At 42.7% G+C, this 17,556-nt stretch overlaps 1 protein-coding gene across 4 annotated transcripts in view; it reads right to left on the reverse strand.

The window, feature by feature from the left end:
* The window catches only part of ENTREP2 (endosomal transmembrane epsin interactor 2), a 446,252-nt gene that overhangs the window by 258,084 nt on the left and 170,612 nt on the right, over nt 1-17,556 (reverse strand). The gene's annotated exons all lie outside the window — the stretch shown is intronic.

Raw genomic sequence — 17,556 nt, forward strand, 5'->3', positions numbered from 1 at the left:
CCCCCTGTGTGTCACCCAGCTACCTGCCCTCTGTGTCTGGGTACTAGGCATGGCAGACCCAGCGGCCCCCCCTCTCCTTTCACACACCTGGTCCCCCAGTCAGCTTCCCACCTCACCAGGAGGCAGTGCCACCAGCAGGCCCCCAGCTTCCCACACATGACACTGAGCTGCTGGCTCCTTTCCTGGGCCGCCCCCGGCCTCTTACTGCCCACTGAGTGTGTTCCCCCCAGGACCTTCTAGAAGTACCCCCATCCCAGCTCCTCCCTGTCACCCTAACCACAGAAGTACCCTTGTGTCTTCTTTCTCAAGAGAACCACCCTTCCACTCCTGGTTCACAATCCCTGAGGCACACACTTCTCACTGATTCCCAGTGTCCATGGGTCCAGGCACGGTGGACAGATCAGGACAGATCACCAAAACACGGGTGTTTCCCCCACCCTGCCCCACTCAATCCAGCTTCAGCCCTCACCACCCACACACACACTTCCCAAGGTCACCTGCGGGGTTGCTAAGTGTGGGGCACAGTGCATGGATTAGCTTATACACCTGAGGTTAACCACATCCTCCCAGGCTTTGTGTCACTCTCTTAACACCCTTCTCTGCTCCAGGTCCCCCCCCCCTTTCCTTTCCCACTTCCCAAGACCTCTCTTCAGACCTATTTCTCCTTCACCCTCTGGTTCACTGGAGATCCATCTATCATTCAGGATCCTCTAACACCATCTGTCAACACCTCCTGCAGATGCTTCCCTGACCACTGAGTCATGCTGCCCACTGCTCCCGGTGTCACACTCTGCCTCAACGTGTCTAAAAACAAAAACCTGCAATCTCTACCTCCCTAACCCAGTCTTTCTCTTGTCACTCCTGCTTCCTACAATGGCACCCCCCCGCTCCTGATCACTCCTATCCAAATGCCAGAGATGGTCCCAACTCCCTCACCCCCATCATCTGCCAGAGCAATATTCTGGGAGGCCCCACTATAAGTAAGGTATTTTCATATGAGGTCTGTTGTAATGACAGATCACCCCAACTTTCCACTGTGGGCATGGGCCAGGTAGATGGGCTCTGGGGTGGAGGGCTTTGGCTACATTTCCTCTATTCCAGAAGGACTGACCCAGGCCTAGGAGGAGAGTATCCTACTGAACAGATCCCCAAGTTCCCTTGGCAACTGACTCCAGTTAACTCTCAAACACTTCTGCAGTGGGCGGGGCCAAGTCTCAGGCCCAACAGTCTCTATCAATCCCCTTATCATGCTAGTCTCAGGTGGATTTCCAAACACATCTGGACCAGAGGTTCATACAAAAGACTTTTGAATCTTATGCACATACACAAACATAAAGCAAACAAACCAACAAAATGAACCAAAGAGAACTCAACAGGGCTCTGCTCCCAAGCATGTCACATATATATTCTTTCTTCAAAGCCTGCATCTTGCAAACATAGTCAATCTAGACAAATAGTATTTGCGAACACTTTCTCATCTCCCAAATCTCTCTTCATGATGCCACTCAGCTGCAACTTGTATAAAAATCCCTGAGTACTGTTCTGTGTCTGAGCCCAGTCCCTTGCTCTTCTTCCACAATGCCTACCATCTCTCTTCCCTCCTATACCCAACCCACTCTCCCTATTGTCATCCCTCCTCCCAGAATGGCACCCCTCCTCCTGGTCACTCAAACCCAACTCCTAGACGTGGCCCCAACACAGCTGGCTCGGACCCTGCCATCTCCTTAGGATATGACTTCAAAAGAGTGTCCTCTGTTTTCCCTTCACACCAACACCAGCCTGACCCAGACAAACACTGGATAGGGGATGGGAAGGTACACCTCCCAGAAAACATCCACTTATACTCTGTCTTCTACTTCCTACTCATACTGTAGAAAATTTTACCTATTCAGGACATGGCCCAGTGCCTCCTCACACAGAAAGGGCCTATGAATTCATGAGTACATGGGGTCCCATTAAATCTCTAAACTACCAGACCTCTCAAGGCATATTTAATAAGCTCAGATAGAACTCCCTGATCTCTTCTAAGCTGAAGTTCATAAAACTATCAGATGTCTACAGTGACCAAGTTGCTTATAACAGAATTATTATTGGAAACCCACAACCCTCCAGAGAGCAGGCATTTATAAACACAAAGGAAGTTAGTTAATATCACTTAACTTAGGCTACAGTAAAAATTCTTGACTTTCCTTGCCTATAGTTATCATTCCATGAATTCCCTTCAAGTAATTCTACTACCAACAAATACGGACAGTTTGCTTTATTGAAGAAAATGATACATTTCTAAGTATCACTAATACCTGTAATTGGGGATGGAGCCAATTCCCCCATACCAAAAAAAATAAATAAATAACATCAAACTCAATGTGGCACACACATCCTAAAATGATCCCTGATGACCTATGGGCTTGTCTAAAAGTCCTGCCCTTAGTGATCAACACAATGTGCTTTCATCACTCTTATGATCCTACTCAGTGACCTGTAAGATGTTGTCTCAGCAACACTTTGCAGCCTTGTAAGACCTTGGCCAGTTGACTCACCCAGGCCATGTCAAGACTCCTGACCTAAAAAAACTCTAATGGTGTTGTGTTAAACTGTAAAGTTGGCGGTACTTTGCTACCCAGTAATAGAAAACTATTTATTATGGAGTAGATGTTTGTGTCTTCCCCAAACCCATATATTGAAGTCCTAATCCCCAGTGCAATAGCATTTGGAGGTAAGATCTTCAGGAAGTCATTAGGGTTAGACTAGGTGTAAGGGTAGGGCCTTCATGATGAGATGGTGGCCTTCAGGATAAGAAAGAGCTCTCTTCCTTTCTCTATCTTTCTCTACATGCACAACCATGGAAAGGCCATGTGAGGACACAGTGAGGTTCTGACAGCCTGCAAGGCAGGAAAGGGTTCTGCACCAGAACCCTTTCTCTGACTTTCACCCTCCAGAAGTGTGAGAAAATCAATTCCTGTTGGCTAAGCCACCTAGTCGATGGGATTTTATTATGGCCACCCATGCTTATTAATACACGAATATTAATAATTAAGAGTGGGATACTGCATTCTTGCTTTCAAATGTCAACTTTTCCTCCACGCTCCCCCAGAAGAAGCAGACTTCCCTGCCCACTCCCCCATCTAGAACCATTCACACCAATTCTAACAATGGGTGGCATCTTGGAGGAGGCTCTTCAAAGCCCAGTTTCTAGAATGCCTTCTCTCCTTCTCTCTGGTCCACTGGGCAACAGAGAAATAAAGGAGCATGTCCCTGCTCAGAAATGACTGGATCTCAGTTTGAACTGGTTTTTGCTCAATTCCAGCTACCGGTGAGAATTATATTGTCTGTTCTGCCACCTTGGTAATTCTGCAGGTTTATTTTGTACCACTTTGGTCAGGAACGGGGTCATGGAGCTAGTTAGCTGTGAAATTGCTGCATCTTGTGAAACCTTTGTCCCATTTCATTTGCCAATATCGTTATTCAAAGTCCCCAGTTTACACAGAATATGAAGAAACTGAAGAAGGTCAGAGAAAAGTAACACATAATTAAGTGGCTGTGAAAGAAAAGCCAAAAAGAAGGTGATAGGCATGATATTGCTCAGAGAGAGAGGCTTAACTTTTCAAGCACCTGCAGGTTGTTAAAAGGATACCAACTCATTTTTTTTTCCTCCACTTCCCACCCAGCCTAAATAGAGGTAAGAGATAATATTAAAAGTGAGACAGAATTTCCTGCTGTTGAGGGTGATGAAAGGGAATTATTGACTGCCAGGAAGTAATGGCATCTTTAGAGCTAAAGGCCTTCCTGTTTGATTGGTACTACTGCCTGAACACCGAGGCCTGGGAGAAATTAGCTCTTTAAATCCTTTCCTCGATGATCAAAAAGTTCTTTCTTGGCCCCAAATCAAGAATTTTCCTGGGAGCTTCATTTCTGGTTCAAAGGCAAATGGTAATGCAACACTTTAGGTTGGGAAGTAAGTCCTTCTAGAACATAGGCTTGAAAGCCAATTAAATTATTTCACAAAACATATGCAGGTATGTCTAATAGCTACAGTGGTACCAACTCACCACTAAGAAGCCAGGGTTCACAACTGGTGAACAAAATGTTATTATAAAAATGGAGCAAATAATACTCTGAGCTTCCCAAAATGAGAAAAAGTCTATTGAACCCATCTCTCAAAGCTTTTAGACTTCAGACCTGCACTATGCAAAATTCTTCCTTATGCTTCATGGAGTAGCTGAATCTCCTACTTTATCCTACTTACGTTTTCTTTTCTTTCTGAGTGGTTTCCTGTGTCTGGGTCTCCCTGGGACCACCTGGCAGCGCTCACTCTGTAATGCAAACCTTCAGCCTTCTGTGTCCATCTCAGCTCCATTCTGGGAAACATACATGTCTTCACATCCATCCCAATCCATGGCTTTGGCCTCCTTTTCTCAGAACAATTCCCAACCCATCATTCTCTCCTCCAACCATTCACTCCCACCTGCAGCTCTGACTTTCTCCACCACTTCCCACTGGAGGCTTCCATACATCAAAATCAAGATGTCCACAAAGAAAGCCATTCTCCTCCTCAACCTACCTTCTCCACAATAGAAAAGAGTTCGATATCTTTCATTCCCTCATTGTATAAGAGCAAAATGAGACACTGATTGGAAAGATAGCCCCATGAAAAAAAAAAAAAGAAGGAAAAAGTCAAATGTTTTAAGATATTCCAAATAACCCATGAGTCAAAAGAAAATCCAAGAAAAAAACAACATAGTCTGTTCTGCAGTGAATATTTCTTTGATGAAAATTACTTCACACGTGCTTGGTACCAAACTCATTTGTCCTGGCTCTGCCTTGTGCGATGAAGCCTTCCTTCCATCAGGGTGTTCACGCTGAAGGTAGGGTAGTGACTAGACCCACAGGTGGATTTTATTATTTAATGAGTTAATAAAATAGCATGTGTAACATTATAACACATTTGTAAAATATTTTGATTTTAAAACATTTCAAAATAATTGGTTTCCTTTGTAATCGTATTTCATTTTCTGCATTCAAAAGTCTTACTCTGAGATGGACTCCGCAGGCTTTCCTAGACTGCTAGGCCACAAGGTATAAACCCTTAACTTAGAAGTTCCTTTAGTGCAGGGGCACCTGCCTGGGTTGCTCAGTCAGTTAAGCATCTGCCTTCAGCCTAGGTCATGATCCCAGGGTCCTGGGATCAAGACCCACAGAGGGCTCCCTGCTCAGTAGGGAGTCTGTTTCTCCCTCTCCCTCTGCCTCTCCCTGCCACTTGTACTCTTGCTTGCATTTTCTCTCTCAAATGAATAATATAGCTTTTTTTTTAAAAAAAAAAAAAAAAAGCTCCTTTAGTGCAGATCTTTTAGTGGTAAACTCCAATTTTTTGTTTCCCTGGAAATGTCTTACTTAGCCTTCATGCTTGAAAAGTAGTTTTGCTGGGTACACAGTTCTAGGTTGATGGTTTCTCCTCTCAAAAGGTTGAAGTTACTATTCCATAGTCATCTGGATTCCACTGTTGCCATCAGGAAGTTAGCTGTCTTCTAACTGCTGCTCCTTGAGGTGCAAAGCTGTTCTTACTCTTTAAAGACTTTTAAGATGGGCTCCTTGGCTTTAGTGTTCTGAGGTTTTTATGTGATATGCCTAGGCATGGATTTCTTTTTACATATCCTTGTTGGTATGCCCTGTGCTTCTGATGTGATGAATTTATGTTTTTCAGAATTAATATTCTGGAAATGAGACAGCCAAGATCACTTCAAATATTGCCTCTCCAACATTTTCTCCATCAGGGACTCCAGCAGCTGCATGCTGACCCTTCATATACCATCCTCCAAATCTCTTAGTTCTGCTTTTACATATTCCATATCTGTGTCATTCAGTGTTTTATTCTGAATAATTTCCTTAGGCTCACCTTCCAGGTGACTAATTTTCCCTGAGTTACATTTAATCAGCTGTTGACCATTTGCACTTATTTAGAGAATTTTAATGGTTATATTTTAGATATTTACAAGTTCTGCTTTTGTCTTTCCCCAAATATGACTATTTGTTTCAGACAGTTTCTTTTTGTGTGCTCATCTGTATGATTCTGTCCAAAGTTGCTTAAAATATTCCATATGCAGAGGTTCTACAGTCCAAGATGTGGAGTGAAAAGAAGGTTACCTAAGTCTATATCTCTTGTTGTTTCTGTTGATGCTCACGTTTTGCAGCTTGCTTTCTTTGATGTTTGTAAACTCAGAAGTCTTTTGTTGTGAACACATTACCTGCCCTTAATCAGTGAGGTTCTGTGGATGCAAAAATGGAGAAATTTTCCCCAAGGTAGGTATATTTCTGCAAGTAACCAGGAAGCACTCAAGATCCAGAAACACTGTGATCTCCAAGGGGCTCAGCTCATGGCTCAACATGGAAATCTTCATTCAAGCCCTCCTCATCCCACCTCACTGCTCAGTGGACATTCATAGGCATCTGCCCACTCCAGCCACACACTGTTCTGACCTTGCTCCGTGCCGCTCAGGCTCCAGCCACTGGCTGCTCTATCCTGTGGTCATTGTGTGGTATTTGTCTGAGGATGGGGTGGTGAACCCCAGAGACCTATAATGCTTCTAGGAGCATGATCAGGGTGCTAGCAAATTCAGTGTCTGGTAAAGGCTCGCTTCCTGAATCATAGAAGGCCATCTTTTCATATATCCTCACATAGTGGAATGGGCAAGAGAGTTCTCTGCAGTCTTTCTTATAAGGGCAATAATCCCATTCATGAGGGTGCCACTCTTGTGACCTAATCACCTCCCACTGGCACCACCTCCAAACACCATCACACTAAGGATAAGGATTTGACATGTGAATTCTAGGGAGACACAAACATTAAGTCTATAATAACCATGATATCATAGATGATATTCTAGGAAAATATAAGTTTAGTAACTTATATTTTGGAGTTGCCTCAAAGTCAAAAAATTCAAATGTGCCCATAAACACCAAGAAATTAGGAAAGTGGTCAAACAGCCATAGGCAAATTCTTCAACAGCTTCAAATTATAAAAATTTCCAACATAATTTTTTTCTGAGCAGAGGGGGAAAAAAACAAGGAAACTTTCCAAATTCTTCTTACAAAGGTCAGCATAACAGTTACAACCCTGTAAAATGCCACAAGAATAGAAAACAGACCAATTTTACTTATAAACAGAAGTATACAATTTTAAAATAAAATGTTAGACTTCAGTACATTTATTTTATTTTTATTTTTTTATTGGAGTTCAATTTGCCAACATATAACACCCAGTGCTCATCCCATCAAGTGCCCCACTCAGTGCCCATCACCCAGTCACCCCAACCCCCCGCCCACCTCCCTTTCCACCACCCCTTGTTTGTTTCCCAGAGTTAGGTGTCCCTCATGTTCTGTCACCCTTACTGCTATTTCCACTCATTTTCTCTCCTTTCACCTTTAATCCTGTTTGCTCTTTTTTTATATTCCCCAAATGAATGAGACCATATAATGTTTGTCCTTCTCCGAATGACTTACTTCACTCAGCATAATACCCTCCAGTTCCATCCACATTGAAGCAAATGGTGGGAATTTGTCGTTTCTAATGGCTGAGTAATATTCCACTGTATACAGAGACCACATCTTCTTTATCCGTTCATCTGTCGATGGGCACAGGCAGATGCTCAACCACTGAGCCACCCAGGCATCCAGGGCCTCGGTGTTCTTATCTCTACAGGGAACAAGTGACAATGAGAGTATTTACCTCACAGGACCTTAACACCAGTCTTGGCACATGGAAGGCACTAAAAAAAAAAAAAAATTTAAAGAAACAATTTGCCTTTTGTTTTGTTTTGTTTTAACCCAGAGAAGGTTCTCTGAGTTAATATTCACTGCTGAATATTAATACTTTTCTGTATCTGTTTACAATCTACAATTCTAAAGAGGGGCCTCTGGGGGAAACCAGCTTTTGTTTGAAGATGAAAAGTTGTCAAATCCTACAGAGACTTGGTTGGTGGAAGGTAAAACAAATGTTTATTTCAATTTGGTGAGTTATAACTTATTAAAACGGCTTGTGGAAAAAAATGGCTCCTTCCACAGTTTGGCTATGGTGGACATTGCTGCTATAAACATTGGGGTGCAGGTGTCTAGCTGTTTCACTGCATCTGTATCTTTGGGGTAAATCGCCAGCAGTGCAGCTGCTGGGTCATAGGGCAGGTCTATTTTTAACTCTTTGAGGAACCTCCACACAGTTTTCCAGAGTGGCTGCACCAGTTCACATTCCCACCAACAGTGCGGGAGGGTTCCCTTTTCTCCGCATCCTCTCCAACATTTGTGGTTTCCTGCCTTGTTAATTTTCCCCATTCTCACTGGTGTGAGGTGGGATCTCATTGTGGTTTTGATTTGTATTTCCCTGATGGCAAGTGATGCAGAGCATTTTTTCATGTGCGTGTTGGCCATGTCTATGTCTTCCTCTGTGAGATTTCTGTTCATGTCTTTTGCCCATTTCATTACTGGATTGTTTGTTTCTTTGCTGTTGAGTTTAGTAAGTTCTTTATAGATCTTGGAAACTAGCCCTTTATCTGCTATGTCATTTGCAAATATCTTCTCCCATTCTGTAGGTTGTCTTGTAGTTTTGTTGACTGTATCCTTTGCTGTGCAAAAGCTTCTTATCTTGATGAAGTCCCAATAGTTCATTTTTGCTTTTGTTTCTCTTGCCTTCATGGATGTATCTTGCAAGAAGTTGCTTGGCCGAGTTCAAAAAGGGTGTTGCCTGTGTTCTCCTCTAGGATTTTGATGGAATCTTGTCTCACATTTAGATCTTTCATCCATTTTGAGTTTATCTTTGTGTATGGTGTAAGAGAATGCTGTAGTTTCATTTTTCTGCACGTGGCTGTCCAATTTTCCCAGAACCATTTATTGAAGAGACTGTCCTTTTTCCAGTGAGTAGTCTTTCCTGCTTTGTCAAATATTAGTTGACTATAGAGTTGAGGAGCCATTTCTGGATTCTCTATTCTGTTCCATTGATCTATGTGTCTATTTTTGTGCCAGTACCACACTGTCTTGATGATCACAGCTTTGTAGTACAACCTGAAATCTGGCATTGTGATGCCCCCAGATATGGCTTTCTTTTTTAATATTCCCCTGGCTATTCGGGGTCTTTTCTGACTCCACACAAATCTTAAGATGATTGTTCCAACTCTCTGAAGAAAGTCCATGGTATTTTGATAGGGATTGCATTAAATGTGTCAATTGCCCTGGGTAACATTGACATCTTCACAATATTATTCTTCTAATCCATGAGCATGGAATATTTTTCCATCTCTTTGTGTCTTCCTCAATTTCTTTCAGGAGTGTTCTATAGTTTTTAGGGTATAGATCCTTTACCTCTTTGGTTAGGTTTATTCCTAGATATCTTATGCTTTTGGGTGCATTTGTAAATGGGATTGACTCCTCAATTTCTCTTTCTTCAGTCTCATTGTCAGTGTATAGAAATGCCACTGACTTCTGGGCATTGATTTTGTATCCTGCCACACTGCCGAATTGCTGTATGAGTTCTAACAACCTTGGGGTGGAGTCTTTTGGGTTTTCTATGTACAGTATCAAGTCATCTGTGAAGAGGGAGAGTTTGACTTCTTCTTTGCCAATTTGAATGCCTTTTATTTCTTTTTGTTGCCTGATTGCTGAGGCTAGGACTTATAGTACTCTGTTGAATAGCAGTGGTGAGAGGGACATCCTTGTCATGTTCCTGACCTTAGGGGAAAGGCTCCCAGTGTTTCCCCATTGAGAATGACATTTGCTGTGGGCTTTTCATAGGTGGCTTTTAAGATGCTGAGGAATGTTCCCTCTATCCCTACACTCTGAAGAGTTTTGATCAGGAATGGATGCTGTACTTTGTCAAATGCTTTCTCCAGCAGTACATTTAGAAGAATAAACAGCAAGGCAGGTGGTTCATGTAAGGAATGAAAAGATGGCTCAGTAAGAGGAAGCACAGTAATAAAATTAATTATATGAATATGACAAAAATGAAAATACCATTCAGAAGATGTATAAAAAACACTTGCTAAAATTCAATCACTATTTTTTATGAAAAAAAAATCTTGGTTTAATAGGACAAAATAAAGATGCCCCAAATTGCCACCTATATTTAAAATTAATCTGAAAATACCAGTGTGGTGTGCACAATTATGTGACAGTCCCTAGTAACCCACCTCTTGGTGTACACCTCCTATAGAATCCCCTCTTCTTGAGTGTGGATGGGATTACAAATATGATGAATTTTAGTCCTGTGATAAAGTTACATTATATGACAAAGGTGGAAGAATTTTGCAGTATACTCAGGTCCCAAATAAGTTTGGTTTTTCGTTCATCAAAAGGAAGATTCTCTAGGGTAGGCCTGAGCTCATCAGGCAAACCCTTTGAGTCTGGGCCCTTTGTAAAGTCAAAGATTTGAAGCACAGGGAGATTCGGCTGCTGCCTGAGGAAGTATGCTTCTGTGTCATGAGAGGGGCTCTAAGAGCTGGATCCTCTCCAGCTGACACCAGGCAAGAAGATAGGGACCTCAGTCATACAACCATAAAAATGAATCCTGCCAATAACCTGAGGGACTATGGAAATAGATCTTTCCCTCCTCAAGCCTCTGGATGAAAATGTATCTGGCCTCACTTTGATTTCAGCCTTCAAATGCTGAGCAGATAGCCCAAATGTTCTAGATTCCAGACGCAATGGAAACTGCAAGAGAATAAGTCTGTTCTGTTTTAAGCCACTGCGCTTGTGGTAATTTGTTATATACAACTAGCTAATAATACAAAACAAGAAAGAAACATAATAAATTTGGAAAGAGGGGGCAAAATGATTACTACTTGAAAATGATATGATTACCTAACTAGAACACTGATGGGAAATTGATCAAAAGTAATAAGAAACCAATCAGAAGAATTTGGTAAATCAAATGGTTAGAAAATTATATATTTTAAAAGTATGATACTATTTATATTTAGTGAACACTGACTGCATGACATATATCTACCACGGCTTTATACTTTAAGCTCTTTGACAACTGTAAGAAGCAAGTGTGATTTTTTGCGCCCCACTGCACAGATGACAAAGTTAAAGCACTTGCCCACATTACAGTATTAGGATATAAGCTCCTAAACTACAGAAAAAATAGCTTTCTTATATACATGCAAGCATAGACTGGTAAGAAAAAAGAATAAAATGACATATTCCATTTATAACAATTCCTTTTATAACCAAAAAATTCCATTTATGACAAAAAGGCAGAATGACTTAGAACACAAAGACTAATCAGAAATGAGCAAGAACAATATCAAGAAAATCTTAAAACATCTACTAAAAATATAAAAGTCCTCAGATGTAAAAACCCCACTTTTTTTTTAAAGAGAAGGACCAGAGAATGCATGAATTCCATGAAATTCTAATTAAATATTATAAAGGGAAAAAGAAAATCAATTCAATAAAAAGCATTAGGACAACTAACCACTTGGAAAGAAACAAAATTTATTTTCTACCTTACTGTTTATACCAAAAAAATTCCAGAGTAACCGAAGAGTGTGAATCATAAATTAAAACCCGAAAGTCCAAAAAAAAAAAAAACCCGAAAGTCCTAGAGGAACTTGGAGCATTTCTTAAAACCATCTTGAAAGAAATTCAGTGTTTTGAGGCATGATGCAGAATCCTAATAGAAAGGATTAATAAATTCTAAATGTTTTTGTTTTAAAAAATTATATATGATGGACTGGATCTCTGCTCTTAATTCCAGAGCCTCTCCATATTAGAAGTACAAATCCATGCTTCTGACGGGTTACATGGAAGCCTCCAGAGAGAGCACATAGAGTACCCATCCTCACCAATATTGGACTTGGCATAAGACTTGCTCGGCCACACTGGGTGGAGGTGGCCCTCATCCCCAAGACCTCTAGGGCATCTCATGGTGCCACCCAATATCTCATGCTGCCTGTTGTCCTCTGTGCTCTTGCTCCTGGATACAAGAGGGACACAGCCCAGAAAGCCACTGCCCCTTCAGCCTGGGCCCCAGAATGGACACATGGCACAGACCTAAACCCAACCAAGCCTTCAGCCCAAGGTGGGGATCCCAGCTGACTTGCAAACCAGAGCAGAAAAAAAAGACTGGCTACTGCCAACCACTGAGTTTTGGGGTGCTTCTTTAATGCAGCTTTACCACAGCAAAAGCCAACAAAATATTTGTGGTCTAAAAAGAACATAAAATAGAAGATCAATTCTAAAGGGGAAAAATAAAATACATACGACAGACAAAAGGCTGATTGCCTTAATTTACAAAGAGTTCATATCAATAAGGGAACCACTCAATAGAAAAAAATGGCCAAAGAAGTTCACATTTTTTATGGATGATAAACATATAAAGGGATGCTTCAACCTACTCTAGTTTTTTCTTTTTAAAGATTTTACTTACTTATTTGACACAACCAGGGGGAGCAGCTGGCAAAGGGAGAGGGAGGGGGAGAAGCAGGCTCCCCGCTGAGCTGGGAGCCTGATGTGGGACTCAATCCCAGGACCCTGGGATCATGATCTGAGCTGAAGGCAGATGCTTCACCAACTGAGCCACCCAGGTTCCCCCATTCCAGTTTTTTAAAAGCAAGCCAAAACAACACAACAAATATTCCCAGGCTGCCAACTTTTGGGTGAAGTTTGATTTAAAAAAAAAAAAAAAAAAAAAAAACAGTGCTGGTAAGGACAGAGGAGAAAGAAGTTCATCTTTTAACATGATTGGTGTTGGTGTAAAATGATGTAACCTTCTTTGGGGACCTCTCAAAATAGGAAAGGCACATATTTTTGCTGAATGATTTCACTACTGGAAACAGAGCCTATGGAAACAGTACCAGAGGTACGCCAAGTCACTTACACGAGGATATTTACTGCAAAAACCTGTAACAAGTGGCTAACAATAAAGGGCTGGTTAAATCAACTTTGATATATATAACATGAACTTCGAGGTATATCTGTTTATGCTGGTGTGAAACAACCTCAAACAAACAACTGACAAACAAAACATAGCCCAACAAGCAGAGAATGATCCCATTTGTGTGAAGAGACAAATGGATGGGTGCTGGTACATATGTAAAAGTGTTTTTCCCTGGAAGGATACCCAAGAAACCTGACAATGGGAAACCAGACGAGGGAGGCAGGGAAGGGATACTTGCTATTAAATCTGTAACTTTCTGAAATGCCAGCCTTTAATCTGTGCATGTACTATGTCATGAATATTTTAAACTATGCATACCATTGGAACCAGTAATTCCACTTCTAAGAATTCCAGGTACTAATCAAAGGGTTCTTTATAATTTTGCAAATGGGAAATGACCTGAGTGTTTTGCAAGAGAGAACAGCTTATATTTATTGGGTCTTTCCCAGTCGCTGCCATTAAATCATGTTGTGTTAGGATATTTAGTTCTGTGTGGAAATATTCATGCTGCATAAAAGAAAAGCAGAAGAAAAGAAAAGCAGGCTACAAGAATGGTTTGGAGGGAAGGAGGATAGTTTCTCTTGTATTAAGTAAATAAATCCAAATGCCAACACAAAAAATACATAAGGAAACTTGCACCAAATCCCAAAGACAGCCATGGATCATCTCTGGAGAGGGGGACTTGGGCTTCCACCTTGTACTCTTCCCCATGTTTTATGGGTAAGACAGAAAACATTTTATTGAAGCACAAGCTAATGACAGCTGGTTCTGCCTCCTAAGGGAGGTGGACGTACCCTTCAGGGAAGGAGGACATAACTCCTAACGCTCCCTTCCAAAGGTGGGACAGGTGAATGAGGCTAAATTCCAAATTCACACTGAAAGGCCCTTGGCTTAGGAACAGATGTCAAGGGTCTCTGGAGACTTATGGATTGAGGTTTGAGTAAAGAAGGCAGGAAATCAGAATCCTAAGGACTGTAATGAAGGTGAGGAAGGTGGTAGGGGTTCAAGGTATCTGTGGAGAGGGCCTGGTCTGCCAGGAAAGGTGCCAGCCAGGTGGCCATGAGCAATTCTGCTATTCTTTGACAGAGAATAATAAGAACTTAAGATATAAATGCAAATTTCAAAGATGAATTCCAACAAGCACCCAAATGGGTGTAAGAGGCTCCTGCCCCTCTCCTACCTTCATCGAACATGAGGAAGAAAATACACAGTGGGCAGGTATACTGCCCGTCTGGAAAAGAATATTATGTAAACCTAGGTACAAATCATTTTGACTCTCTTCTTTTCAAAGTCTCCTCTTTGCATAATAAAAACAATGTATTTGTTGATACAGAACATTAATTCCATTAAAATCACATTACGTGTAATGAAAAGCTATCAGAGTATAATTATGCAAGCGAATTCACAGACCCACATCAACTTTTAAGTCTACCGGAATTACAATCGGAAGTGAACCTGCCTGGTAGACAAATTGCCCCCTTCATTTCCAAGTGATTATGAATAAAGGTCCATTGTACTAATGGTAGAAGCTACACACTACTTCAGCAAACTCCAAAATCTAGCACTGTTCCTTACAGGTGCCTTTGCCTGGGTTTCCCCTGTTCTCGGGCCGAAAGGCATATACTCCTGAACCGTAAGTCTTCTGAGTTAATCTTACCCTGAAGCATACTCTTTTCTCAGAATTCGTGGCCCTCAAGCCAGTGGCCTGGACCCTTCAGGGTCCCCTAAAGTCCTATATATTCATAGTTACCTCTTGGAGTATCCTCTGTAGTCCAGACTGGGGCTGGATGCTACCCCCCAGGTACCCCTCTGTCCTAGCACAACCCCTGGTCCTCCTCAGCCATCTGGGCCAAACACAGAGACTTGGGTACAGAGTGAGTCTTCTTCTTTTTTTTTTTTTTAATTTATGATAGTCACAGTGAGAGAGAGAGAGAGAGAGAGAGGCAGAGACACAGACAGAGGGAGAAGCAGGCTCCATGCAGGGAGCTTGACATGGGACTCGATCCGGGGACTCCAGGATCATGCCCTGGGCCAAAGGCGATGCTAAACCAGAACAAGTCTTCTATCTGGAACTTAGCGAGGTGCCCTGAAAAGGCAGAGGGTTGGGAGAACAGGGGAGGCAGGGAGACTGGATTCCTGTGAGAGGGTACCAGGAGCACTTCTGCACTTCTGACCATCCCATGGGAGTGAGGACCATTCCTGCTATGACCATCCAGTTGAAGCGGCTCACTCAGGGACAATGGGATTCCACCTCGGCCCCTGTCCTTCACTCATGATCTATACCCACCCACAGGTCTAGATCCTACTAGGATCCGCAAACAGAAAATGGGGAACCTGGACGACTATGTCGTGCTTGCAGCATGCAGGGAATCTCCCCCAAGTGGCTCTGGATGGATGCAGTGGTGTTCCCAAGAGCAGGGCAGCAAGGGCCAGCACCCCTGTAACTCATGGCTGGCCTCTATTCACCAGTCCTGTTCCCCTTTTCTTGCAACTGGTCCCTGCATCCACCCCTCCCTTAGAACACCCCCCACCCATCTCTTCATCCTCCTCTCCTCCACATGTGAACAGTCCCGGGAGATCTCTTTCCTGATGCTGCTCTATCCTGAGGAAGGGTCTAAACCCTCCTTCCAGCCTTTTTTGCCTTCTAGGCCCTTTGTACCCATACAGGCCTCATGGAAACCTGCTGGATGCCTCATCAGCAGGTCTGACTCAACAGTGCCAACCTTGCCATCACAGCTCCACCCCAGCTGAGACATTCCCTACCTGGGGCCTGCCATTCCCTGTCTGGGGCCTGCCATTCACACAGGTATGCCCGTCAGAAATCTTGCTATCCAACTTCCTTCCTTGACACCCCTTCATGCTCAAACGCCATCCAAAGCAGGGACCTCCCACCATCCAGCTCACACTGGATGCGCCCCCCCGCCCATCCCTCCACCCATACCTGGCTACCTGGCTGTCACCTCACCCCCATAACTATAGCAAGAGTTCAACAACAGGTCTCCCTGGCCCTCACCCCTGACTGCACCCCTAACCTATTCTCCAGGCTGCAGAATCATCATGCTACAGTACAGATACAACCATGGCCCTCTCCCCTTCTTTTGCCTTCAGGGTAAGTTCCAAATCTTTGGGCCCACAGAGTCCCTGCCCACCTGTTCTGCCTCATCTAGGCCCTTCCACCTCAATGAACCACTTGGGCCTTCCCCTTCCCACACAGCTAATCACCGGAATGTGCAGCGCCCCTCCCCCCACCAGGAAAGAGCTATGAGACCATGGCCCTAGGGTACCATGGCCCACACTCCCATCCATGTGCCTATCCTCCTGCCAAGCAGCAAGTCCTCAGGGCAGAAGGGCACACCTTTAATATGCAGGCAGTCCCCATACTGAGCAAGTGGCCTGGGTACAAGTGATGCTCCTGAAGGCTCCTGGTGTGCAGACAGCCTCCCAGGACAACCATCCTCCTCACTTGCACGCCTGTCCACTTCTGCAATCACACTGACGTAGCACAGTCCCAAGGAGCAAGCAGTGTTCTCACTGTTACCCTTTTTCTTAATAACAAAAGCAATGTAAGTTCAATATATAAAAATAAACAGGGCTTTCAGGAAAGCCCTACAAGCTAAAGGAAGAAAAGGAAACCATCTATCTCTCACCACTTCTATAACTTCTATTGTAGATTGGACTCTACTGGCTTCTATTTAGATTTTTAAAAATTGGATCACAGTGGTGTCAATCATCTTCCCTCATCACCATATAATGTATCATGGCTATGACATCACACCCTGTAAGTATTCATTTGCATCACCTCAATGCCTGAAGGATATTCCACTGCATGAAATATCATCACTTACTTAAAGTGATCTCCCATTAGTCTATGAATACTTTAAATCAAATCACAAACATAAGTAAAATATTTTTGAACAAGTGTATATAGCTAAGAACACTTATTTAATTTTTTTTCATCTAAGTGATTCTTTTACATGATTTGAAAAATCAAACTGTTCCCTAAAGAGACTGCCACTTACAATTGTTTTTTCCTGTTTCTTCTAGTATCCACATTCAAATTTCTCAGCATGATGCTTTGGTTGCCTTCTAACTAGAAAGGTTGAGGATTTTAACTTTCTCAGCAATCCACACAGTCCCCAGGCATAGCCAAATCCACTCTCTCTCACCCATGCCCAATTCCAGTAGAACAATAGCCCATTTGTCTGGGTATTTCAGCCTGAAGTATGAACATCATTATGACATATAAGTATTATCTATAACTGGGCTACCAGAAGTACTAGAATTACAGTGTCTTTTCATTTTTATTATTTTTAAAAGGTTTTATTTACTTATTCACGAGAGAGAGAGAGAGAGAAGCAGAGACATAGGTAGAGGGAGAAGCAGGCTCCCTACGGGAAGCCTGATGCAGGACTCAATCCCAGGACCCTGGGATCACGACCTGAGCTGAAGGTAGATGCTTAACCACCAGGCCAACCAGGCGTCCCTACAGTTTCTTTCTAAAATCACATGACAATCTTTGAGGCTAATTGTCCCATTTTACACCTCAGTCTTCTGTATATCTAGCATAAATTCACCCCCAGTCCTCTACAGACTTGATAGTCTCCTCTCATTCTGAACATGTTAGGTGTTCCTTC

This window comes from Canis aureus, chromosome 2, assembly GCF_053574225.1.
Source record: "Canis aureus isolate CA01 chromosome 2, VMU_Caureus_v.1.0, whole genome shotgun sequence".
NCBI lineage: Eukaryota > Metazoa > Chordata > Mammalia > Carnivora > Canidae > Canis > Canis aureus.